This window comes from Lissotriton vulgaris, chromosome 8 (genome assembly GCF_964263255.1).
Source record: "Lissotriton vulgaris chromosome 8, aLisVul1.2, whole genome shotgun sequence".
Lineage (NCBI taxonomy): Eukaryota > Metazoa > Chordata > Amphibia > Caudata > Salamandridae > Lissotriton > Lissotriton vulgaris.
Genome location: NC_141696.1, coordinates 1,234,881,689 through 1,234,907,113, shown reverse-complemented (window position 1 = coordinate 1,234,907,113; position 25,425 = coordinate 1,234,881,689). Strand labels below are relative to the sequence as shown.

General features: G+C 42.5%; 1 pseudogene; it reads right to left on the bottom strand.

Moving 5' to 3' along the window:
• Nucleotides 1-8,385: 8,385 nt before the first annotated feature.
• On the bottom strand, nt 8,386-9,810 carry LOC147698532 (zinc finger MYM-type protein 1-like; annotated as a pseudogene).
• Nucleotides 9,811-25,425: the final 15,615 nt, after the last annotated feature.

Genomic DNA, 25,425 nt, shown 5'->3' with positions numbered 1-25,425 from the left:
GATGCTTATTGTGTTTGCAGGTCTTCTCCCGTTAATGGGAGTGTTCCTGGTTGTTTCGGGGTACGAGTATCTATGTATGTGGCATATAGGGACCAAAAGTTCTCTGGGCGATTTCTGGGGGGGGGATACTATAGGTCTCTGTTTGTGTGTTGCAATACAATATATCCCAGGACCATTGTTTTAGTATGGGAGGGGCCTCTAGACCAATGCATTGCCAGTACTCATTTGGCAACTAGTAGAGCCATGTCCACCAAACGCCGAATGGGTTTCAGTATCTTTTTTTTGAATAGCCCAGAAGCGCTAGCAGTGGGTCTGGAGTATGGTCTACCTGCGTTATTGCCTGGAGTTCTGCAAAGATCTGTACCCAGTAATTTGCTATTGGTGGGCAGAGCCATGCAAAGTGCAGGAAATCAGCGTGTGGAGCACTGCAGCGGTCACAGTCAGGTGCCTCTCTAAGCCCGTCTTTGTGAAGGCGTATCAGGGTGTAGTAAATGCGGTTCAGTATTTTAAATTGAATGAGACTATGGCGCCCATTGAGCGAGATATGTTTGGTCGCCTCGCAGCAGTATTTTCACATGGCGTCATCTATGTCTAATTCCAAGTCAGCTTGCCATTCCAGTCGGGCCTTGCTGTGGTGATCTCTGCATAGCTCTTGTGTCTGGGAGTATATCTTTGTAACTATGCGCTTAGGGGATGTTGCCTTAATTAACCTCGAAAAGGAGTGCACCTCTGGTGGTTCCAGCAGTTCGTCACCTAGCATCTGTCTGAGGGCCCTCCGAGCTCTAAAATAGTGGTACGTGGTTAAGGGTGTGGGTCTCGGCTCCCTCTCCAGATGGTCTGTCCCTTCCCTGCCTCTCCCATCGCTGAAAAATTCGCCTATCGTATTCAGTCCTAAAGTGTGCAGTGCTGTTAAAACATCTGGGGCGTATTAGGAGAGTATAGTATAGTTGCCACTTGCTTATTGATGAGGCTATGCCATGCATGAACCGTGGCATTGATCGAGTCCAGAGTGGTGGTACTTCTGCTGGGTGGGTGACGTAGAGCGGTACTGTATGGATTTCAATGTCTATTGTGGCACCCTCTCTTTAGCGTGCTACTAGGGCAGTTAATCTATTTCCTTTGTCCTTTGTCTTGAATCCCTGTTCAGTTTAAAATATTCTGTTCCCTTAACATACATCCTATTATGTGGTGTAATGCATGAATAAACAAGCAAGAAGAAATCACTGTAGTGTGACAAAATGTGAAACAATGTGAGCAAAAGATGTGGAGTGCCTCACGAAAGCAACACCATAGAGGTCCAATGGTAGGTTCTCACCAGTGGACTCTGGTTCTCATCATCAGCACTACCACATCAAAAAACCTGTGCACCCCACATTAACATCTGGGCTATTTATAAACTAGCGGTAAAGCCATGCAAGTGCTAACCTTTATGACAAACTGAAGTTGATGTTCAGTGAACTAGTATGAGATCACACACCATACATCGTGTGACAGAAGTTTAAGGGGTAAAAGCATCAATTACTCATCCCGGGTTATCTGTTTTGCAACATCTATGATGTCAGCATATCGCATAGCCCCTAGCATGTATGACTGAAGACATGCCATTTTTAAACATCACTGCCCTATTGGATATAAGTTGCAATACATTTAAACTAACAACAATGCCAGCATCACCCAGCCTTTTTCGTGTCACTGATGGTATGCCATTTCCATATCCCTTAGCACTATGAGATATCACTTGTAAAATATTCCTGTGCATTAAAGCGTTTGTATTAGCAAAACTTGCAAACATTTTTAAAACAAATTTCTTTGAAATGTCAGCCAACAACGAGCTATTTCGTGTGGAGGATTGCCATATCAAAAACTATTGAGGCATACATATCAGGATAAAGTGCAATTATATTATGGGCACAAGTTGACAGTAAGGCATAATATTCGATCAGAGGTTTAAGCTGTGTACATTTCCTTGGCAGGCTGACAGGTAGCTGCACGGGGATATTGCCCGTATGAGTGACAACGAAGGGGGTCACCGGTATGCTACGGCATCCTAACGGTAAACCAATGTTTTGGATCATACCAGTGTTGTAGAACTAATGACCATGCAGCGGTCATCTTTTTAAGGTTGTACTCATTGTGTGTTGTCTGTTTTTAATTCTGTTCCCCAGGTTACATATATACGAAATATGAGCAGTGTGTTGAATAATTGACCATTGCCCTGACGAAATTGCCAAAATCTATAGGCAATGAAACATGTTCGCCCTCTAAGGAGTTAGAGGGCAACACAGTGTCTATTTAAGTGAGCAGCACCACTGCAGGAATAAAGAGGTATAGCTATTGGTGTCCTAGCTCATTTTTAATTTTAAATAAGGTGGCCCTAAGTCATCGGTCTACCTTATTTTGGGTAATTACACAGTTGTACTAGGGAGATACCCCTCTGTAGCACCAGTAAAACTATTAGAGGTGCACATTTTTCCTTTCACCATCACTACATTCTTCTTTCTTTGTTTTTTTGATGTGGTAGTGCTGATGATGAGAACCAGAGTCCACTGGTGAGAACCTACCAGTTGACCTCCATGGTGTTGCTTCCGTGAGGCACTCCACATCTTTTCCTCACATTTTGTCACACTTGTGGTGATTTCTTCTTGCTTGTTTATTCATGCAGATCTAAAGTGGCGGGTGGTCTGGCACTCCCGCATGTTGAGAGTTACTAGTTAGCCGTGTAGCTACAGTGGTTCATGTGGTGGGTAGCTGGAAGGGTCCACAGGATAGAACACTTGAACCTCTTTGTGCCGTACCTGCGTCTGTTATCCCGCATCATGTTGCGATTGCCTGCCCTGGGGCTAGAGGACAGCTTTGAATTTAGAGTACTTCGCAGGTGTTGGGTTAGGAGTCTACAGAAGCCGAAAATTAGGCGTCCATACCCTCCAGACATTCCATTGGAATTTCTTCTGGAACTTCTCCATGGGGGGACTGGAGTGGTTTGAGGGAATGGACGTGACCGGAGCAACAACTATCAGAGCGCTATATGAGAATGGCTCACTATTCCCATTCGAAGACTTCAGAGAACGTTATTATTATTTGCCACAGGGTCACTTCTTGTTACACAGAGCTCTCGCCACAGCTATACACAAACACTTGGGGACAGGGCTTTCTGAGCCTTCACTCTTGGGTGGATGTCAATATGTAGTGGCCTCCTCTGGGACGTAAAAGGCAGTCACTTGTTTATACCGCTGGCTTCGGAGCGAGGCATTACCCGCACTTAATAATTTACGAGTATGCTGGGAGGGAGATCTGGGGTTCCTATTGAAGAGAAAGTCTGGGATGAATTAGTGGAGCACTTCCCTAGAATGTCTAGGAATGCCGGATTTCAATTGATAAGCTTTTATGTACTCGACAGGGCATGTCTCACATCTGCACAGATAAAAAGATACTTCCTGTCAGAAACTGCTAGCTGCCCCTGTTGCAAGGAGGTAGGGACTGTATTCCTGCATATGTTTAGGAGCGGCCCAGAGTTGGGAAGCTTCTAGAGGGTGGTCACAGACTCCTCAGCCAAGGTGACAGAGATTTAGGTTCACTGTTTACTGGGGCTTTGTTTGCTACATTGGTTCCCACACACCTCCAAAACTAAAGTGGACAGTAAATTCCAAGACTTTGCACTCCTATTGCCCAAGAGAAAGATGGCCAGACACTGGAAATCCCAGAGGGGGCCATCAATAGAGGGGTGGAAAAGGGAGGTCATATGTTGGGTGAAGCATGAAGGGGGTATACGACTGAGAGAGTCCAGAAGGGGCTGGGGTTCCTTGGAGGCTGCCAGGGCATGGGAGGCTTTGGTGGAGGAATTGAAGCACCCAGATTCCTCCTCCTTGAGGAGACACTAGATACCCCCTGATATTGCACGTAACACACCTACTTCCTTTGTCGAATACAGCTCTGAAACCACATAGTTTGCCTCAGCATGAAATGTCTGAGGGAAGTCTAAAGGACTAGACAATATAAGTAAGCATAGGTCACTACCCCACACCATCAGTATGTTGCATCTCATACAGTGACTTAAGACTCAGCCATGGCACGCCATGAGGGAGGAGGGAGGGGAAGAGAGAGATGCTAGTTTAACCATTACAGTTTGATTTGCAATATATTCCACAGAGACTTTTTACCTACCAATGGATGTAAGGGTACTTACATTTGTGACTACATTTCAATGTACATGATATGTATATACGGATGAACTAACACTTTCTTATACCCAGCCTAGTATAAAGGGAGGCAGCCCTGAGCATCAGATGATTAGATTCCCACATGTATTATTGTTTGATTGTGTGTTGCTATATTTGAGACTTAGTCTCGCTTTGTACCAATAAAATCTGTTTAAAAAAAAATGGTATTTTGTTTTGTGGCGTGTTATGTAGTGGAGTTTAACTATGTGGTGTGCTGTTGCCAACTCCATTTGACCTGAGAGGAATGCAGGGACGTTTAAAGGAGGCATCTTAGGGGAGCTAAAGAGCACATGATTAATGGCCACTGATTAACTCTACAGTAACAAGCATTTGCAATGCAATAGGTCTCGCATTTGCGAGAGTTTGAGCTATTGGCATTGTAAATTACAATGCCTTTTATTTATGTTTTGAATATCTTCAAGGGGTGGGTAAAAGAAGTGCAGTTACTGCCAGCCTTGCTTCTTGTAAGCAACGATTACGCACCGCTTGTTATTGGTATGTTCCGTTGCTATAGTTTGTCTTTATGTATAGCACCTTGGCTGTATGTAAACAGGTGACTCCATAGTACAGTCAATGCTGGGAGTGCACTAATGTTACAGAGCAGACACGTGTGAGCAAATGTCACTTTCTGCCTTTCACCTCTAGGGTACAGCGCAGAGTACACAAGCAAAACTTTGAACAAATGTCTCAGTATTCAGTGACTGTAGCATCCAGCTACGTTTTTCCAAACACACAGCCTGTTTGGCGCAGGTGTGACAGTTATTTGTAAAAGTATTTAAGTGAGTTGCTCACAAGTTCAAATAAGTGAGACAATAAAAGCTATGCACTTATTATTGTTCATGGCACTGTCTATTTGTTGCCCCATATTCACTAAACTCGAGGTGTTGACGTGAATGAAAGAGGGGTGTTGTCTTGTGACGATTGGTGTGGGACCCCCCCCCCCACCACTAGAAGGAGTTTCACTGCTAATATTGAGTCCAGGCCTTTAAAAAATATGTTCAAATACCATATTTACTTCCTTTTCTACAACACTTTTTAGAAAAGCCTGTTACAAAAAAAAAAAAGCGTCCGGCTCTTGCCCCTTGAAAGGCATTGTTTAAAAGGATGTGAATCACAGATGCCATATGGTAAATAGGTAAAGCACACAGCATAAGGCAGGCGATTTCAAGGTGCCCCTAATTGACAGTCGAGATAGAAAAAAGTGGGAATAGATGTGACGGCAAAAAACAGGCGCCAGTAAGAAGAAACAGGCCTTTGACTAATGAACACACATTTCCAACTAGATGTTTCAATGCTAGGCCTTACAGGACTGCCCAGTCTACACACATGTACCGATGCTGACAGCATTTTCATTCTAGATCGTTTTTATACCTAATGTAAAATTATCTCTGCCTTTCAGTTTGCACAAATGAGCTGCAAAATCTGAGTTTAAAAATGCAAGTAGGCACACTCTTCATTCAATGTCGCGTTTATGTCTTTGCTAAAAGTATCTGCTTGTTTATTTAAACTTTTTCATTAAACAATTATCACATTATTATTTTTTTCTATGTCACAGTAACTTTTGATGTCAGAGAGACTAAAATGTAAACAAAAACACCAGATGGGGGTTTGTAAATACTAAACTTATTTGCAGCTTGTAAAGTAGGGTCATGCCTCGGTAGGAAGCTTTCCATCCAGTGATTTATGGAAATTCACTGAATGTTGATGTTCCCAAATGCAGTTCAGGAGGGTGATAAAAATCTTTACAGCCATGCCTCTCCTTTCACAACAACAAACTATTCCGCCCTCTGCTGCAACCCCTCCCTCCTCCTCGTAGCTGTCTCTCTTCCCTGACAAGAAACAAATTAAACAATGTGTCCACACACTCCCTTTCCAACCCTCTCAACTTTTTCCAATACAAGCATTTGCAATGCAATTGCTCTGGCGCTGGTCGACTTCTGTGGAAGTGGAGAGAGAAGGTTGGTGGGAGGGCAGTGTCTCTCAGTCTCACTTAAGCATGTGCATGCTTTTCCAAAACTAACAAAAATGCTTGCAAAGCAAGCAGACACGTTTTGGGATGCATGATTACATTGGTTTGTTTTTCATTAATTTAAGTAGTTATAACAAGTTACAAGCACTGTAAATTTAGAACGGGACAGCATGCCTGCCTGCTATATTGAAAGTGGCCCGTGTTTTCTTGTTTACACTCCTGTATAGACAGGAGAGAGACAAAGAGATTCTCTCTGCAAATTACTGTCTTAAAATTAAGGTTGTCTGGAGAAGCCATGTTTTGGAGAAGACAGCTGTTCCTTAGAGATGAGAAATTAAAATACCTGGTAGTGGTTTCAATCAATCAATCAGCAAAATTTGTAGAGCGCGCTACTCACCCAAAGGGTTTCAAGGCGCTGGGGGGTGGGGGGACGGGGGGGGGGTCGCTACTGCTCGAACAGCCAGGTCTTGAGTTGTTTCCTGAAGGAGGCATGGTCCAGGGTCAGCCGTAGGTGAGTGGGGAGGGAGTTCCATGTCTTGGCTGCCAGGTAGGAGAAGGATCTTCCTCCGATGGTGGATTTGCAAATTCGTGGGACGGAGGCGAGGGCGAGGCTCAGTGGCGTCACTAGGGTTGGTGTCACCCGGTGCGGGTAACTCTTGGTGTCACCCCCTCACGACTTACCGTCCGCATGGACCTCCTCCGTTCCGAGTCCGCCAGTGGACACAGATGGCAAATAACGGGACCATACAGAATCCTTAGTAACGTTTGTAAATTTAGTTCCTATATTTACAAAGGCCATAGAAGAAAATTTTAATTCAACAAGGTCGGAGGTAAAAGATTGTAAGAAGTTAAGAACTAAGAATTACATAGAAAATATGTTACTGTTTTTTTATTTTAACATTAAACTTTAAATGTTGCTGTTACAGGAGATAAGGTTGTAACAGTTCTGCATTGGGTTTGCACAATCAGCAACTGCCAGAATAGTATGCAACAGTACAAATGACAATGTCATATTAAATCTAGACTAATCAGAATTTTCCTTTCCTGGCCTTTAAAGCTGCAAACTTGTTAATTACTTCATCAAAATCAACTCCTTTCGCCAAATCACTTTCAATTGATAATATTGCAAGATCAGAAAGCCTTGACTGTCCCATGGTAGATCGCAAATAATTCTTTATAAACTTTAGCTTTTAAAAACTCCTCTCACATGAAGCCACAGACACACAGATCGTAAGAAATAGTTGTAGGCTCAATGAGAGATATGGGAGAGATTCTAGGAAGTCCCATTCAGCTATGAATTTCAAAACATCCAATACTGGCCAGTCTTTGGCTTCTCCGAGATCAATCTCTGCTGCCTTCAGGTGCCTTCTCAGCCTTGGTATTTCTAATAAAAGCTCTCCCTCAGATAACTCATCATAGAAAGTGGTCAATTTTGGAATGGATACCAGTAACTCTTCTTCAGTGGCAGATATCAAACTCTTAGCTTGAACAGCCTCAAAAATGGCTGCTACTTCATTGATGGCTCTTGATCTGATCTGGAGTTCAGAATGGAAACGATCAATACACTCAAGCATCGCCCTCTTGTTTTCTTCTTGCAGAGTTAGTCCAACATCTCTTGTCTTCTCACCTGTCATCCTCTTCTTGAACCTGACTCTGCTCTCTACTGAAATTCCATAGTGGTCTGATTTTAAAAGCGCCTGTTCAGTGGCCTTCTCTACTAGATGATTGCGCTGCTCGTCGTACAGGAAAAGTCTTAGCGTCTCTAGCTTTTTTACCACCTTGTCAAGAGTTAAGCCCTTAGTCTGAAGGTACAGCTGTGTAAGATTAACTTCTTCAAGTACATCACACCATAAGTAGAGGTAGCACAGAAACGTGAAATTGCAGACAGCAGGCAAAAGACCTCGGGCTGTACCTCTTGCGTCTAAATTTTCCTCTGGATCACATAGAGCTTCAATTGCCGCCACACATTCATCGAATTTTTCTTTCACTGCCTTTACTGCAGAATGATGAGCACTCCAGCGTGTTGTTGATAGTATTTTCACTGAGACTCCAGTGTGGTCCATTAAAACATCCCATTGGTGAGTGGAAGCAGCAAAGAAGGAAAACATTGTCTCAAGAGTTCCAAAAAAAGTCACACACAAAGCATTTTCAGCAAAAGAGTGTTGGCCGCACAAGTTAAGTGAATGGCCCACACATCCATTAAAAATAGCTTTCCTGTTCTTTCTTTTCAAAATGGATTCCAGCCATAGTGGCAGCATTGTCGTAACCTTGAGCGCGGCACATCATAATGTCGAGTCCATCACTTTCCAGATTTTTAAGGATATCAGAACTGAGGTCAACAGCTTTTTTCCCCTTTAAAGGGAAAAATCCCAGAAACACTTCTCTTACTTCAACTTTCCTATTTTGGATTTTCACATATCTGATCACTTCAGACATTTGGTCAGTGTGTGATGTGTCGGGTGTGCTATCGAACATGATCCCAAAATACCTGGCAGATTTTAGATCCATAACAAGCTTCTCCTTCACATGATTTGCTAGTACATGTATGAACTCATTCTGAGTTTGTGGTGCAAGATAAGATACTGATGCTTTGAGTTTACATGTGCTTCGCTTTAATCTCATTAGGTGCTCTTTCAGCACTGGGTCAAATTTAGAAAGCATCTCAACCATTTCAAGAAAGTTTCCTTTATTCAATGAAGATTCATCTTCATTGTGGCCCCGGCATGCCAGATTCTGCTTGGCAAGAAACAATGTGATATCGAGCAACCTGTGCAAAATGTCTCGCCACTTTTTCTTCTCTATGTCCATCAAAGCAATACTTTCAGCGTCAATTGTTTTGTGCAGTCTAAGTCCTGCTGCCAATGTTTTCCATTTTTCAAGGCAATGTAAGTGCTCTTCAGATCTCTCATGATTATGCACTTTCGGGCTCAGTTTCCACCACGTCTGAAATCCAGTCACAAATTTGGATGTCGTGTCTGTAGCATGATTAGCGGCAAAGAGTCGGCAGCAAAAACAATATAATTTGTCACTGACCAGTGAGTAAACCATCCATGATCGCAACACTTTCTCGCCATTTGACATCACCTTGTAAAACCACTCTTTTGATAGCTGGCGAACATCTCTTTTTGCTTTTGGATCTTGCCTTGTCGCAATTCTGAAAGGGCCATCGTTGTTCTGGAAAGAAGCACTTCATCTTTTGATGATTTCAACCCGCAAATGATCTGGAACTGGTATATTCCAAAAAGAAGCATCATCTAAAATATTCAAATTTTCGCCCTTCATCGTCTCATTTACAGTATCATGGTCAGAGTCATTTTCAGTACTGTCTTCTGCTTCCAATTCATCCATGTGAATTTCCATTCCTTGTTTTCCTGCTTCATTTTCTTCTATTTGAACTCCTTCCTCTTCTGCAGAATGCATACTAGCATTAGAATCAGCGTTATCAATTGGTGGCCGAGGAACTGTGTCTTTTGCTGAACCTGCCTTACCCTGGCCATCATCTGGTCTCTTGACATATTGAAGCATGGATCCACGTAGCGTTGAGACGGATTCATTTTTTTTCTTTTTTTCTTTTCTTTGCTGGGATCCACTTGGCCTCTTTGATGTATGTATACCATGTGGCATGATTGATATAATATATCCAAAACAAAGTGTGTTTTTAAGCACGTGTAGTGGGCGTGGGCTGATCAAACAGCGGGTCCAGTCAAATGTAGGATGTCAGTGTCGCCTCTAGTACGAGTGGTTCGTGCAAATCATTTGGGAGGTTTTCATCTTGGTCGCTCTGTGCTGTTGTTCATTTTTTTTGTTTTTATACTTGTCGCCTATTTTATCGATGCTAATAAGCCTGTAAAAGATGGAAGCCGGGATTGACTATTATTACCCGCTAAACAAACATGCTCATTATTGCATTTTCTTCTTAAGCGTTATTAACAAACATGTTAAATACGGTTTAAGAATAAAGACAGGCAGTGGCACTGCAAATGAAAATAAAGAATTCAGTAGAATGATTGATTATTTCTTAACCACAGTTGGGAATCATGGAATTGTTGCCAGCCTCTTGTAATGTGGCCCTGCTTCATACCCTGTAGATTTTAGTGAAAATAAAATTCTGTCTTTAGGTGAAGCAAATCAAAAGTTAATAAAAACGTGTGAGAAGTGCTTCAGTGCAGAAGGCCCTCCGTAGGCGTCGACTGGTCATCATTCAGTTGTTAATTACTGTCTTTGGGTGTTAGAGTGTTTCTAATGAATTAACAGTTTTACCATGTGTACGCTCTAACAGACAGTTATACTGTGCGTAAAATACTCAGAATAGAACCACCCTATCAAGAATTGTGCCACATTACGCCAGGTTATTTCCCTTTTCTTTCTGCATAATTTAGTCAACCCTCCACATAATGTGGCCCACCTCTGCTGCATAAATGCAGTGGCCCTAGCTACAAGTGGCATTAGGATACTAAATGGCCCCGGCCGAGGTGAAGGGCAGTCAAGGACACTACTGGGGAGTTGCTTGGTAATGACTTACAGCCGCATAGTAAGGTTTTGCTGGGAGGTTCCCCTTCCCTGTGCTTAGCGACTGCTAGAGGTGTTTGGGGGGTTGGGGGAGTTCTCCCCTCAAGAACATTTGGAAATAAGAAAGACCAAAATGGTGCACAACACATTTTCCTTTACATATTTAGCTGTATTAACTTTTATAACACAGTAAATCGTAAATGATGAACTGACATAAGCATGCCAGAAAGCATGGAAATGTCACACATAAGCACCCATGCCATAAACCGTGGAAATGCTACATATAAGCACCCAGGCCATTAACCATGGAAATGTCCTCAGGTCAGAAAGCATGGAAATGTCACACATGAGTTCTTGGTCTCAGACCAGGAAGCATGGAGATGTCACACAAAGGCACCGTGGCCAGAAAGCATGGAAACGTCACAGTCAGTCAAAGGCACACAGGCCAGCCAGAAAGCATGAAAATGTGAAACGAGGGCACCCAGGCCAGTGGTGCTGGTCGGAACAATTTCCTGAGTGTTGTCCTAAAAATTACCACTGTTCCCTTCACCTCTCTCATGGTCTTACTTCTTTCTTACTGCACCTCTCCTCCTCTACCTCTTCTTTTCTGTCCCTCTCTCATCTTTCTAAGCTGCCACAGCCAGGATGGACAATAAGGCAGCAGGATAAAGACCGACTAGCAAAGCAGGCATATTTCAGCCAAAGCAGTTCACTTCATAGTATACGTATGAAGTGAACTAACTGTGAAGTGAACCGCCTGCAACTGCAAGTGAAGTGACGAGTTCAAGGAAAGGCCTGGCCTGCTCCCTGCCTTGAGCAATGAACCGATTCATGCAGCCGGCCGTGTGCAACTGCAAGCACAATGCACCGCCTGGGTCAGGACTAGCCTAGGAGGCTGGAAGAGCGGGGCCGGACATGGTCTTCCGGTCTTCTATTTATTTATTTATACGTTTTTATATAGCGCAGACTTTACCCAAAGGTGTCAGAGCGCTTCACAATAGGAACAGTAATGAAACATGAGGAGAAAATTACAAGTGAACAAATTACAAAAGCAAACGTTAAGTTACAAGAGCCAAAAGTGACAATTGTGAACAAACAAAATACATGAGGTTGCAAACGGTGCGTTACAGGAGGAAAAACTGACATGGGTGCAGGTTAGAAGTGCATAAAAGATAAACTATGACTGAAGGCAGGTTTTGCATTTTCCAATCCCTGAATGTAAGAGCTTCACATCCACTGTCTGAATGCCAGATGCTGGTGCATTATCTACACAAGTAATTAAACTAATAACAATGTATAAAAGCAATTACTAATGCGTCTTTATTACTAAAGGAACACTTTTGTGAAAAATTTGAATAATGAAATACTGAGCAAAAAGCACTGTTTCTAAACTTATACCTTGCAGTTAAGTATGCAATTCCTTAAAGATGGTTCATAATTCATTAAGGAGGTATATCACAAGGATGGTAACCTGAGACCTATCTCTTCTCACTCAAGAATGTCTGCAATGAAAGCAGTAACTCGCTGCGCTTCCTACGTAAAATACAAATGTGACCTGCATGGTGCATGCTTGTAGCATACTATACAGTAATAGACCATACCACACAACACCATACCATACCATACCATAAAAAAATTGACAAATCTAATACATCTTGTGAGTCCTTGTGACTTTGCCCGTGCATGTTAGAAAAGATTCCTGAATATCTGCACTGCAGACTTCAGGCAGCCTTGATGGCATTTTTCTGCATGTTACATCTGAGGGCACAACCTTTTAAAGCTCTACTAGAGCGCTGATTTATGTCTCCACAAACTGAGAACACCACCCTTCACACATACATAGCAGCCAGCAGAGCCCTTAAGATGATCAGTCTAATGTTTAGATGGAACCCCCCGCTGCATGATGGGAACACACACACACATCCTTCACTGCATGCTTGATTAGTGTGCCTACTACTATTGAGAGATTTATGAATGCATGGCTACCACATTGACAGAACTGGATTTAAGAGCAAAATCCTGATTGCGTCCTCCTGGCTAAGGAGACAAGAAAAATGGCATCACTTAAATGATAGCGGCCAAGGCAGGGACAAACAGAGAGACAAGTAGAGAACAATCCAAGACAGTTCAAGAGTGAAATAGCTTTAGTGAAAAAAAACAGTAGATGTTTGAAACTATTTGTACAGACTGGTTAGCAAATTCCTGATATGTAATTCACAGACTAGCTTTAAAAGTGAGCTTCCTATAAAAAAGAGACCAGTCAAATCTTAATGATCTTTAACTCAGTTTCCAATTATTTGATCGATTTTTGACAGGGTTTGATTTGTTTCGGGACATTATGGTGTTATAAATTTGGTGGTCACTTTGCACTTTGCAATTAGTTTCGATGGCAGATTTAAAATAATGAACTGAAATTCTCTATACAGCTGTTTGCATATGTAAATAAAAATAAGCATCTATTAATCGATTGTACTGTCAGGGAATGGAACCGCGCAGTTCAATATGGATTATCTCACTTGACGTGATCAGTTGAGTTCATTTCATTTGTGTGCCACTGCACTGCCACATAGTTAGTAAGTTCATGCAGTATAAATAAAACATTATTTCTCTCTCTCTCACCGTGACCATCAGGGGAGAGACCACGACAGCGCTCGGCTCGCAAATCCAATCGCGATATCAAGATTGATGATGGTGGTCTCGCTCTCGTCTCTCTGCTGGGCCTGGGCTGGGCGGTGATATCGTCGGCGCTATTAATTCTTTATTCCCAGTAGTCCCGCAACACCACTGCGCATGCACCGACCTCTGGCGGGCGCGTAACCGCCGTGACGCATCTGCAGCAGGTGCGCACTGCGCACAGCGCGCGGGGGCTGTCCCAGGCCAGGGCCGTCATCATTGGTAGGTGTTGGCAGCGGCGCTGGCGCGCTAGTAATTGACACACTCAGGCAGCTGCCGGGTACGCGGCGTATGCCGCGGCTGTGCCGCACCGTTGCATCACATCCGCATTGTCGCTCGCACCGACGATGATCAGATTACATGATCATGATCATACACCTAATCTGGTGTGCAGCGGCGGTGCGGTTCTTGGCGCGGCGCGCGGGTGCGCTTGGCTTGCACTGCTGACTGTTGCAGTTGAGTTCACTATTTATATTTAATAAAATAGCCGGCGGCCAGGCAGCTAACTTAACTTACTGCTGGATTGGTGTCACCCCCAGGAGACCCCTCAGCTGCACAACCTTCAGCCTCAGTTTCTTCTTCTTCTTCTGTCACTTTCTTTGTATGGCTGGCATGGATCCACCTTGGCACACCTGCACACTTCACCGCTGTTGTGGTAACAAGAAACACCTGTCTTCTTTTTCCCCACTTCGGTGCAAGGCAACTCTTCCGAGTATGTTTCTTAATTACAACCCAATCTCCAGGGTTGAAGTCATGGGCTGGAGTTGCTGGTCTGGCGACTGCGTCTTCTCCAATCTGGTGAGCAATAGAACGCACTTGGTCACACAGTTGCTTGCAGTACTCTAGCACCAAATCATCAGATATGTTTATCAGTTTGAGTCCTGGCACCCATGCTTGCTGCATTGCTCTTCCCATCAGTATCTCGTGGGGACTCAAGCCTGTCTTCCGGTCTGGAATACTTCTAAGTCCCATCAAGACAAGGGGCAAAGCATCTGGCGACTCCATTTGAGTCGATTCTCACATTTTTCCCAATCTTGATTTGATTTTGCCACTCAGTTATTCTACCACTCCAGAAGCCTCTGGGCGATATGCGCAGTGCAGTTTTTGCGTGATTTTGAATGCTTCACAGATTTGTCCTATTATTTCGCTTTGAAAATGCCCACCTCTGTCTGATTCAATAGTGACTGGAAAACCGTCCCTAGGTATCAGTTCCCTCAGTAACAATTTGGCTACAGTAATGCTGTCGTTTCTGCGTGCTGGATAAGCTTCTACCCATTTTGAAAATAGGCAGACAATGACGAGGACGTACTTCATTCCTCGACAGGGGGGTAACTGAATAAAGTCAATTTGTAATCTTATGAAAGGACCTTCTGCTTTTCCAATTGTACCTGGTAAAACTACTGTTGTCTTTCCGGGATTAAATTGCTGACATATTAAGTACGTCTGGCAGAGTGCTTCTGCTATGTTTCTGAATTTTGAATTGAACCATGTCTGTCTAAAAACTCTGATCATTGCATCGCTTCCTAAATGGGTATCTCCGTGTATCAATCTAGCCAAAGGAGCAAGTATGCAGTCTGGCAACACAGGCATATCATCAAGGTAAACAATAACACCATCCTCATTCCTCCTCCGACAACCAAATTTTCTCCACCTTTCCTTATCTTTTGGTTCTGCTGCATCCTGCAAATCTCTCAGTTCTTCCCATGTTTTTATGTCTTCAAACACCATAAGTTGGCAGCTGTTTCCGCCTACCCCCAAATTTGTATTGATTGATATTTTGGATTTCGCACAATGTTGGGCCAGTTGGTCAGCATATCTATTACCTGCTGTCACTTTGTCATCGCCAGATTTGTGAGCAGCACACTTGACCACTGCCAATGCTTTTGGTAACTGGATTGCTTCCAGTAATTCATGCACAAAACTTGCATTTCTGATAGGAGTACCTGAAGAAGTCAGGAACTCTCTTTGCAGCCACAATTGGCCAAAGTCATGCACAACCCCATAACCATACTGGCTATCTGTGTATATGGTTATTTTCATGTTCTTCCCAAATTTACAGGCTTTTGCCAATGCAACCAATTCGGTTACTTGTGCAGACTTTACTCCATATAAATTGGCTGCTACTACTGGACCTCCTAAAGTGCACACCGCATAGGCAGCACTTAAGCCTTGGCTCTCATGTCTCATGCATGAGCCATCTACAAACAGTTCATAACCTTCATCAGTTAAAGGTACTGTACTTATGTCAGGGCGGGGTTTTGTGCTGAACTCAGTCAGGTCTAGGCAGTCATGCTCAACTTCTCCCCTCACTCCTGCTATAAGTGAGTTTGGTAGGAGTGTGGCTAGATTTAAAATATTACATCGGGCAATGGTTACATTTCCTGCACCTACAAAAATTCTCTCATACTTAGTCAGCCGACTAGGTGTGAGGCACTGAGTTTTGGTTCTGGTCAACAAATTTACAACTGCATGTGGAACATACACAGTTAAAGGATGTCCCACAATGGTAGACTCACTTTGTTCAAGACTCATGCAAGTTGCAGCTACTGCTTTCAGACATCCAGGTAATCCAGCAGCCACTGGATCCAAAGTAGAGGAAAAATACGCTACAGGTCATCTGGTTAAACCATGACTTTGGGTCAGGACTGAAAGTGCACAATTGTCTCGTGTGTCACAAAACAATGCAAACTCTTTTGAGTAATCAGGCATTCCTAATGCAGGAGTGTACACAGACAGTCTTGTAATTTTATAAAAGCTGTCATGCTTTCATCATCCCACTCCACTGGGTCCTTTGCTCCTTTTTTTGTCATTTTTGTCAATGGTCTTGCTAGGACTGAAAATCCCACAATCCACTGCCTACAGTATCCTACAACTCCAATAAACATTCTGATTTCTTTCTGGGTATTGAGCAGTTGCATGTTTCACATTATCCTAATTCTTTCTGTAGTAACTTTCCTGATACCTCTCTCTATCTGGTGCCCCAGATATTTTACTGAAGAGGTACAGAACTGTAGCTTGTCTGGTGACACTTTATGTCCCCCTTCACCTAAATGGTTCAGTAAGGCAATGGTGTCAACGACACAGTCTTTCCTGCTTTTAGACGCCACCAAGAGGTCGTCTATGTATTGCACCAGGACTGATTCTCTAGGCAATACCAAGGATTAAAGGCATTTTTTCAGAATTTGATTAAAAATCGAATGACTCTCTGTGTACACCTGAGGGACACGATTCCAGACGTAAACATGACTGTAAACATGACTGTCGAATACGAACGAGAAAATAAATTTGCTGTCTGGATGCAATGGGATTGAAAAGAATGCATGGCACAGGTCGATGACAGTGACCCATCCAGCATTCCATGGTATTTGGTACAAGATCACTACAGGGTTTGGCACAATAGGACAGCAAGGAACGACAATTTTGTTTACCTTGCGCAGATCCTGTACTACCCTGTACTTACCACTCGGTTTCTTTATTCCAATTATGGGCGAATTACAAGGACTGCTCGATACCTCCTGTATGATGTCTGCTTCCAACAATCTTTTTATTTCAATAGCAACCCCTGCTTTCACTTCTGCACTCATTTTATACTGTTTATTATTCGGGTAAACTGCATCTTCTTTTGTTGAAATTTTAATTGGGTCAACATTTGCCATTATTCCTACATCTTTCCCAGTGAAATCCCACACCTCTGGGTTCACTGTCTTTTGGAGCTCTTTAGGTAAGTCTCGTATTGTCAGTCTTTTAATTTCTAAGTCAGGTCTTATTAACATTAATTTGTAAATTCCGTCTTCATCTGGGGTCTGAATTTCAACGCCTTTTGGTGTGCAAAAGATAGTACAGTTCATTTTGCACAGCAAATCTCGTCCTAGTAAGTTCACAGGGCTTGAATCGCAAACAACGAATCTATGCATTTCTTTGAAATTCCCTATTTTAATTTCCATGGGTTCTGTAACTGGGGTACTAATTAATTTATTAGAAACGCCCACTACTTGGATTGCTTCTCCCGAGAGGGGTAGGTTTGGAACGTCTGCTGTTCTCACAGTAGAACAGGTAGCACCAGTGTCCAACAGAAAGGTGACGTCATTTCCTTCAACCTTTCCTTCAATGTATGGCCCTGACTGGTCCACCGGCAAGGAGGCGCCAAGCACGCACTCCTCGTCCTCCCCCCTCAAGCACCGTCAGAAAGGTTTGTCACATTCAACAGAAATTGCAAAGTTGCTGCATTTCTAACCTCCCTTCCTTCCCAAACCTCTGCTTCCTCACCCTGTTGTGCTTTGCTCCTATAATTTGGCTTAGGTGCATGAGGAAACTGATTCTGTTTTACCTGTTGCTGTGTCTTCCGTGGTCCCTCATTCTGCGCCTGTGGAATTAAATCATTAATTTGCACATTATCGTTCTGCACAGCCTCACACTCGTCCCTCCAGTGCCCCATTTTTCCGCACCTCATTTTGTACTCTTGGTTTTCCTCCACCCCCAGGGTTCTGATTCTGAGTATTTGTTATTTTGCTTAACTGCTGTTCTTGGTGCTCCGCTAATTTTACTTGTGCCCACATGACTTTTTCTTTTAATTCCTTTTTCTTATTTTCTAACTCATCTTCGCAGTATTTTGCATATTTAAGGACTTCATCTATAGATTTGGCTTGCCAACAGATTTTATTATCTTTAATCCACTATGAAATTTCAGGTCTTAATCCTAACACAAATCGATAAGTAAAGTGGGTCATGTCTTTCATCTCAATATTGTCTAATCCACTGTATGTTTTAAACACCTGTAACAGTTGTTCATAGTATGAATGCACAGTTTCATCTCGATTCTGGGTAGTTCTATCTATTCGTGTCCAATAAGTTTCTTTTGCAGGCACCTTTCCTTTCAAGTACCGCATTACCTGTTTGTACTTCCTCATCACCTCCCCTGAGGGGGCTCCTGTCTTTGGGTCTCTGGCGTACTCTTCACTTGGCCAATCAACGGCAATTTTACATTCTGTCCACAAATCTACGGGAACTACAATGTCAAAGAACCCATCTAGATCTTTCAGGAGGCATTTTTGAACCTTAACAAAGCTCTCAACTTGTCTGTACCACTGTACAGATTTCTCTCGTAATTTGGGGAAATCATTTGTAAATGACACAATATCTTGTCTGGACCATGGAACTTGTACACATCCTCCACCTGGCACTTCTCTCATAGGATATAATTTCTCTGCCTTGTCAGCTTCTTTTAGGACATATTCAGAAGTCACTTGTCTTGATCTACTGTCTTCCTTTTTCTTTGCCCACCAGGCTTTCCATTTTTCTAAGTCTCCCCATTTCTGTAACAGGTTCAGCAATTCTCTTATCTGCACCTTTTTCCCTGATACGTTCATGGTTTCTAAATCTTTGTCAGAAAATTCTGCTCTGTAGGGCTTTTGCAATAGTTTGGATCTGCTAACATCTATTCCCATGCTAGCTGCGGTGTCCATTAATTTCTCATGGAACCCTCTGGTGTTTCGAGTAATACTTTTGCAAATGAATAGTAATTCTTCCTCACTAAGGTTGTTCAGCCTATCCAATCCCACGTTCCCAGCCATCAGTTCTTCCTTCCAATTCTATTCTTAATTTGTAAATATCTAATGGTTTTGGCTGAGGATTTATTTTCTCTAGTTCTCGGGTCCATCGATCTATTTCTTCAGGAGTCACTACTGTGGCACTTCTAGATACCAGACGAGGATTCAATCTGGACTGCTCTTGCGCCAATATGAATGTTCTTTCTCTGTGAATTGCCTTCTGGTTCCCTTAGGGGTAAATCCATCAGGGAAATTACAGATTCGCATTCACTTGCCTGATCATCAACTATTAAGGGCTCCTTTCTTGGCTGCCCTAAAGATGGAGTTACAACTGGAGTTTTTGGACTAGACTGTTTATCCCCGTAAAGAGGAACAACTGGGCCAATAGTTACTGGAATTGTTAGAACTTCAGGACTTGTATTTAACTGGGAAATTTTCTGGATAAGTTCAGTTCTCTGTATAATTAAAGCCTCTCTCTCAAGATCCTGTAATACCTTTTCCATGGTGGTTTCATGCACGATCTGTGGGATCAAGGGAGGGTAAAGATTCGGTGCACTTGGATTTGCCATACTTGGTCCCTCATTACAGGAAGGCCTATAGAATGGATTTTTCGTATTCAGGGACCTAGGTTCCTCATTATATGGTGGTGGATTTTTCATTAATAAATCCTCCAGGTATTCATCCTCAGAATCACCAGCAGTCATTAAGTGTCTAGTTTTCTCTGTCCTTTTGCCTCCCACGGGTTCGTCTACAGTTAATACTGGTAACAGTCCTTCTACCATCATGTTCTGTCTCCATTCTTTCATTCTTTTCTCTCGGGTCTCCCTCTCTGCTTTTGGGTAAAATTTTCCTAACCCTTTGTCCATTCTGGGTCTATCTCTCTCAAAAGCCTCTATTTCCCATTCTTCTAGGGCCTCACATTGCGTTGTTCTGGGTCTGGAATGCAAATCATTCATTCGAGTCCTCAAATTAAACAAAATCCTACCATTAAAGGTACCTTCTAAGGGAAATGCTAAAATCCGTCATCTTTAGTGTATTCCACCCAATTTTCCAACCATACACAAGCATGATACCCTCTGTCAACATCATAAATGAAGCGGGAGTGTTTGGTGGTGGAATGATAACTCCTTCTCTAGTCTTAATTGTCTTGTCTATCTTAAAATAATTCTTTACTCTGTTTACCAGTGTCATTTTTCTCTTGTTTCCGTACATTCCGTTTAGTCTACGACCTTTCCACTGATCTCTCACAAACCCATGATATCTTGGATCAGGTCGAGTCTCTGGATGAGTCGGATACCACATATATTTTGCAAAGACTTAAATCGTGTAAAAATACGTACTTCTGTTTCCAATATTTTTCCAATGCTAGCGCGTCTTTCAATTTTCGACAACCAATCAACACTGTGGTTGCAAATAGTTTCGACCAATGGGAGCGCAGCCTTTTCCGTGAGACACGTTCTCACGCTCCTGCGCTCACCCCTCCTTTACAATACCAGCTCCGTTACACACCCGCTGTTTCGACCATTACCAGCGCGGCACAGAGTGACGTCAGCGCAGCTCCGCGACTGACTCCCTCCTTCACAAGGTAACGGACACTCTATTTCTTTTTCTTAAAGTGCAAGTGCTTTATTCAATTTACAATGTAAAACATTCGCCACTGTACTCGAGTGTCTAGAAAGGAAAGATTTGTGTCACTGCAAGTAAACCTCTTCTGTCTACTTTTCACATACTGCGGATACATCCTTTCTGCCTATCCTTCACACAAGCATTAGAGAACCTGCTACTTCTTTGACTCATCCACTTATTTTCGGGATATATACTAAGTCTAAAGTTTCACTAGCGAACCCTTTTGCTATCACTCAAGCTCTGATGAACCTACTATTCCTCCCGTATGACCCTTACTAGGTTATATCACAGTTGAAGTTTCGTTAGCAAACTCGTTACTATCATTCATTCAATTACTCATACAGAAAAAACCCTAATTAGCGCTTCCAGTTCTGACTAACCATGCACTAATTTTCCTCGAGCCACTGACCTCACTGCGAAGTGGATTCTCCTCACCACCCGCTATTCTGCCCCCAGGGATTCCAGACAAACATATAACAGTCACTAACGAGTTGTGTTAATACATGAATCAATATAGCAGCATTTCATCAAAAATATTTAAAAAAACATTTCATAACATTTCAAAGCAATTTTACATTCGATCAATCGATACTTTTAGCAGCTATAACATTTTAGCAGCAATAATATTTTACACAGTTATCAGCCAGTAATCTACCTACCTGTCTTAACAAGTCCTTTACCATCATACTGCTACCAGAAAAATTACTGCTAGAGTGCGCAGGTCACCCGACCAATTTTATTACCAAATATGCACACTTGGGCCCATAATATAATTCATTACTCTTTTATTTAATCGGGTAACCTACACTCTACTACCAGTAACTCTATTCCTTTCTATTTATTTCCAATGTACCTGACTTACCAATCCTCGCCACAGGTACCTAAGATCACAATGGATCAAGGAGCTAGCTGTAAAATAAGTAGACAACACAATACAATATACAATTGAAATGTTTGTACTCTTTATAATAACCACAGACTCAGGAGTTTTGAAAACCTTTATCTAATCATCATCATCATATGTCATGAGCCAAAGATTAACACAGATCAAACTGTTTATAACTAGAATTAGAAATATTGTATAGCTATGAATAAGGCAGAGAATCATTTAGGAATCGAAAATTAAAGGGAAGGAGAAAAATAAGGAACGTGCCTTTTTTAGATCAACAGACTTTCACAACTTCACTAAAGGCGGGTAAAGAAAGGGAACATGCTAATCAAAGTAGACTTTTGAAATTCACTAACGGTTCAAAGGAAATGAAACTTATGCAATTTGATTTATCCAGATGTGCTTATTCTCTAGAGGGAAGGTAAGAATGGAACATAAACTATATAAGAAAAACGATTTAGCATTTGACTAAAGGTAGGTAAAAAAGTGGAACATGCTAATAGACCAATAATGCATGAAAATCTCATTTATAAAGGACAGGGGAGAAAGAGGAAAATATGCAATTATGCTTTATTCGAGACGTTTAGGAAAGCAAGTTTAGATAAACAATCATCCACACAGACTTTATATTTACCTAGGATAGAGTGAAGACCAACCCTGGCCACGGGTCAGTTGGGAAAGACGAGAAGGGACCCTCAAGGACTTAGGTGCCAGTAGGCGAGCAGGTACAGATCATGGACAGTCAGGACAGGATAACCCAGAATTTGGATCAGGACTGGGTTCACCAAAGGGTACGACCAACACCCGCAGCTTCGGTTGCAACGCCTGCGCTACTCCCTCTCTGCAAGGAATCTGCCAATACCCCTGATTGGGTTTTCGAACCTCCCAGCAAAGTGCTTCGCCAGCACTTAAGGTTTCCCCAATCCCGAGTGGGTCTGTGGAAATTCGGACAGAGTGCTCCACAGCTCTCTGTATTAGTCACCTATAGAGTGCGTTGGGTCAGTGACAGGTCAGCTATTCGGACAAGTCGGACAATTTCTCTAGCTAAACCTAGGCTAGTTATACGGTTTTTTGGGTCAGTGTACCACCCCCAAATGTTGCAAGTGTAATGATCCCCAATATTGATTGGACAAAGGAGGAGGTTAAGTCATCACACACCTACATTTTAGACTTTCTCAGGCTTAATATTCAGTTTTCGTACCCACCCCTTAAATTCTAGCTTCCCATGACATATGATTTACAGCGGACAAAGGGGTATACAGCAATTATTACAAATGTAACAAATTCTAGTACAGATCAGCTTCTTCGGCTAGGTTTGAGTTCAGGTTCCCAGGAGCATCTTGGCCGTGGCTGCCAGCTGGCTGGGTTCCACTGCTGGATGGTTTTCTTTTCCCCCATCACGTGACTGGTACCATACGGGCTTCCAAAATGGGGTGGTAAGCACCTCCCAGGCCCAAAGAATACGATACATGAAAAGCAAGCGAAAACAATTTAGAAACACAGAATAAAAGATTACACTGTATACCATGAATGGCTATACTACATCCCTTACTTTATAATAACTATAGCGTTATGAGTAAGTGCAGAACAAACAGCTTTGCGAAAGCGGCAATGCAAGCTCAGAGCATGTGAGAACACAAAGCGGCCATTTTCAGCTGTATTGCGCATGAGCAACAAATTCCCACCAGGACTGCGAGTACGTCATGTCACATGGGTATGACCGACGCATGCGCAGACTAAATTCCCGCATAGCATCGACCATTTTAATGGCAAGCATATTAGAATTAGTAAACACATAGGCAAGCTTCACTGGGACACACCGTGTAGTGTAAAAATGTGCAAAATTAGTAAGATAAACAGGTTGATTTAGTCTATTACATTATTTGAGATTCTTGATACAAGCAAGTCGCTTAACATGCGAAGCCTTGCTCCATCACACATAGAGAAACTCATTAACAAAAGAGTGCTAACAGACTTGAAAACACGTACCGTGTAACAACCGAAGTAAGGGGCCAGTCGCCATGGTAGGTTACAATTGAAGAGAAGGCGGTACTAAGGGGGGACTAACAAGCCTACTAAGGAATCAGAAGCCAGCATTTATGAAGGACAATAACACAAGTCAATGATAAAAATAAGCGGGAACTTGGCGGGGCTTCTCTTCCATACTCCAGGACAACAAGCCTCTCACAGAAGCACATGCGCGCTGACTCTGGCTCGACCTACAAACACAACAGGCACCTCAAAAGGTCAGGCACCACAATCAATCAATCAATCAATTAATCAGAGTACTTGTAGAGCGCGCTACTTACCCGTGATAGTCTGAAGGCACTGAGGGGAGGGGGGTGCTGCTACTGCTCAAAGAGCCAGGTCTTGAGGAGTGTTCTGAAGGCGAATAAATCCTCCTTGAAATGACAACTTGAAATCCAATAAACGTTGAGACTGTGTAAATATATTTCTTTTGACATTGGCTGTTTACTTCAGGGTAAAGGAGTAAAATGGTGTTGTAATGCAGATGGAAATATCAGTTTATTCCCAGTTGACAGCTTCCGACTCCAGCAGCTTAATCACCAAACTATCTTTATGCAATTACTCCTTTTCTGCTGTGCGACATAGGTATGAAAATTTGCATATCTTCTCGGAGTACAGTTTTTTAGATTAAAGGCAATCGTCACTTTGACTCAGCTCCTCACCCACCTTAAACTCGGCACAGCGCTATCGGAGTGGCATCTCCTAAGCTGTGGAAATGGCTAATTACATTTCCAGAACTGAACGCGGGTGGCTAATTCAAAATTTGCGAACATACGTGACAAGAATTTTCAATTCTATTAAGGACACGGAGGCGAGGATTATGCTTTCTCATTTCTTTACTAGAAATGCTCAGTAGCCAATTAGAAAACAGTAAAGAAAAACAATATTACAATACCCATGAATAATCTGGGTATCACATGACAAACCATAGAGTAACTACTATAAAATGCCCTACAGAGAAAGCCATATCCTCTTTTTTTGGCGACTTAAAACAGTTCAAATGAAAAAATTGACAGTCCAACATGAAGATCGTGGGAGAAGGAATAAACCAGCAACAAACAGTAGTCCGCTGCGATGAAAGGTTGGATGCTTTCATTCGTAGAGAAAACCGGAATCTGTAGATAACCGCCAGGCCGGCCAAACCGTGCTCGACAGGAGACTTCACTTAGGATCAGAACCTGAAAAAGATATAGAATCGTAATATACAATTCCTCCATTTAGGAAAGATGTCGTCAAAAAGGGGGGGAGGAACAGATAACAGAAATAAACAAAGCACAATATGCAGTCTGCAATAAGTAATAACAAGGTCAACACATGTGAGATGCAGAAATATGGGTGGGATAATCCTCGCCTCCGAGTCCTTAATAGAATTGAAAATTCTTGTCACGTATGTTTGTAAATTTTGAATTCTATGTCAGGACCGAAGGTTCCGATTATGCTTGTTTAAAGCTGAGCCACCACAACAGAAGCAATATTTACAATTGGCTTATAATAAAAGTTTTGAACATAGAATCAGACGACCAATCAGCCGCCTTCATAATGTCAAGTAAACTCACCCTCATAGAAAAAGCTTTGGAAGCCATAGCCCCATGTGCAGAATGCGCACCAAATTTGGAAACATCAATACCAGCCTCATTCATGAGCCATCTCACCCAACGAGCCAATGTAGCTGGGGTCACAGGACAAAAAGGTTTCTGCAGAGCAATCAACAATTGATGCTGCATATCTTGACGAAAAGGAGCAGTACTTACCTCATAATCCTTAATACATTGAACTACACAAAGCTTCGGATTATTGGCAAAAGATGGGTAGGTAACTGAAGACGTATTACACTTAGTGTATCTGGAGATAGCAAAAGTAACACCTTCAGTGAAAAACAACGACCTGCAAGATCCAGAGCACGAACATCAGAAATGCGTTTGCATGAAACTAGACACAATAACATAGTCAGTTTTACTGAAAGTTGCT